This window comes from Peromyscus eremicus, chromosome 1 (genome assembly GCF_949786415.1).
Source record: "Peromyscus eremicus chromosome 1, PerEre_H2_v1, whole genome shotgun sequence".
Classification (NCBI taxonomy): Eukaryota; Metazoa; Chordata; class Mammalia; order Rodentia; family Cricetidae; genus Peromyscus; species Peromyscus eremicus.
The window spans coordinates 95586270-95589291 of NC_081416.1; positions in this window are offsets into that span (position 1 = coordinate 95586270).

The following is a 3022-nucleotide window of genomic DNA, read 5'->3' on the forward strand; positions in this document are numbered from 1 at the left end:
TGCGGTCTTCTGCCTTCCCTCCCGAGAGGCCAGGCTCAAGGCTCTCAACACCTGGTGTCTCTCACATAGGTGTTATCTTAACTTTTTTACTCCAGCATTTTTCTCTTTCTTGACACATCGTTTTGGCCATAATGTGCCCCCAGTATATCCACATTTTCTTGGCCAATCTCTATGTGGTTGTCCCACCAGCCCTTAATCCTGTGATCTATGGGGGTGAGGACCAAGCAGATACGGGAGCGAGTGTTGAGAATTTTCTTCCAGAAAGTTCACCTTAACCAATTGCATTTTGGAGAGTTTGTTTTCAGAATTTGTCTCTATGTTGTTGAAAGTAGTTATTTTGTTTCTAGTCCATAGAAAATTGGAAAAAGGGGACAGAAATATTGTGACCAAAATTTCATTTGAATGTGAATCAAACATCTTATATTTCAAGGTAGTACTGGGAATATTGGAAACCTTATTGAAAATCTATTTTTGTAAACATTTCATTACTATTGTTGGATCTTGCAGATGGTTCTGTATGTAGGACAGTGTCCCTCTTTTGCAGTAAAGCTAAGTGATCTATACAATTTCATCCCTAGCAGGAAGTACTAATTTAGGCCAAATAAGATTCCTCCAATTATGACCATTTTATTTTTCTAGGATTTTGCATAATTTTATACAATGAAGAATATTTTTTGCTTACTGCAAAGCCATTATGGATATATTAGTGGCTTCCAGGATGAGGATATAATGGTGATAATGATGATAACAACTTACCCAAATATAGCACGACATCAGCTTACTACAAATACACCATTTACTCAAAGATATTTAAAAGAAATACTCATTCATCTATTGTATTTACCCGGGATCCTAATTAACTATTAATGTAATTTTCTCATCCACATCGAGAAGCTAGCAGAGAAAGCACATTAGAAGTCAATGTAAAGGAAAATGGTGACATATGTAGATTTGATATAGCAATGAAATATACACTCATAGATAAGCATTCAGTTTTATTTGTTGAATAAGTAGTATTTATGATGCACTTTGATACAGATTATATGATACATGATTATAATACATATATGTTGTGTACAATATTGAGGTGTACACATATACTACATGTAGATATATATTTAAACAGTTTTCAAGTTCTACAATGTGATTTCTTGAGCAGTAGAATGCAACCACGTTTTATAGGAAAATAAGAAGTGGTAAGTTTAAAAGTAGTGTATATAAAGGTTTATTTCTGAAGATTTAGAAGGGTCTCAGAATGGATAGGGGAGTGGAACATCAAGTCCCACCCCAAGCTAGAGTTAGTGGCAAATTATTGCGTCTAGAGGAGGAAGAGTAGGTTTTCTTCAGGGATGTGAGTCTTGAATATAATACCCATGCTCCTACAGATGGCCCTACACCTAAGCACATGTAAGCAGCACTAAGTTGACTCAGTGTGCTTGAGAGAGAGAGAGAGAGAGAGAGAGAGAGAGAGAGAGAGAGAGAGAGAGAGAGAGAGAGAGAGATCATGAAGTCGAGAGTGAAAAGTGGTGGGGGGATAGAGGAGGAATTGGATGGGATGGAATGGGACATGGATTTGACCAAAACACATTATATGCATGTATGAAATTCTCAAACAATAAAAATAAAATTGTATAAAAACACCAGGAAGGAAATTTTTTAGAAGCTACTTCTATATTTCTATACTTCATGCATATACAAATATTTTAGGAAGTACAATATAGAATTAAAAATAAGGATTTAAAATTATTTTGGAGAAAGATGGTTTTAGGAAAAAGGCCTTTAAAAAATACACATTGTTATAATCAAGGCAAAATTACTCAGCAGATGCATTCTTGATGTCACAGCAGTTGGGTTCGTGTACACAAGATCTTCAGAAGACTGGGCCTGTCAGCATCCTGTCATGGAGAAGTGGCATGAGGTCCCATCTTTCTCTGAGAACTTACAGACAGATGATGGTAGCCAGTAGGAGCTAGGTATCTAGGACTCATGAGACCTGACTCCTCCCAGAGTATCAACAAGCACTTAATGGTCACTAGTAGAGAGGGACATGTAACTACTGGTAAGGAGTTAAAGCTCTTACAAGTTACCCCTCACTATGGGTCCTGCGACAAATGTTAATAAAATGTTGTGGGTCACAAAAGAAAATGGAAAGGAAAGGAAGAAAAACATGAAAATACCAAGAGGAAGAGCTGAGAAGGGAATCAGTGAGAGTGGAAAGGGAAAAAACAGGGAACAGGAGGGGGAATATGACACAAATTCATTATATACATAAATGAAAGTGTCATGATGAACTCTATTAGTATTTATAGTTAACATATACTGATATATGTTAGATATATAAGAAGATAACTCAAAAATAGATAATTTAAAAAAGCCAAAAATGATTCTGCAGAATCCACAGTGGCATGTCAGGGGAAGAATAAAGCAATAGTAATGGATACCCCATTGAACTTAATTGTCCTCTTCTTATTTAATTTCTTTACTTATTTCTTTATTATTTTATTTTAAAATTTTTTATTCCTTAAACAAAGATTATATACAGTAAAGCTATACAGAGTGATCATTTGGCATTTTATACATTATTGAGTTAATGTGCGTGTCTTGCAAATTTATACTGTTCATTGATTTCTAGAATATATTTGTCTCATTAATGAAGGTTTTGTTCTGATCAATATCTTCATATTGATTCTCTTCTAAGCTATGGATAAACACTGTTCTGCTTTTTTGCTTATTGAGGTCAATAGTCTTACAGTCTATAGGCAAATGAGATCAGACTGTAGGATTTAACACACTGAAATCTGTAGTGATGTTTGTCACTCAGTGTAATCTAGCCAGTTCTGACTGATACCATCTGTATAGACTGATACCACACCCAGAGACTCAGCTGCCTAAATTCGCTCCTCTTGTTCTTCTTTCTCCTGTATGTATATATGTATATATGTATGAATGTATGTGTGTATGTATGTATATGTATACTATACATATTCAATTTCATCTGTAAGGAGGCATCATTTTTTGGATA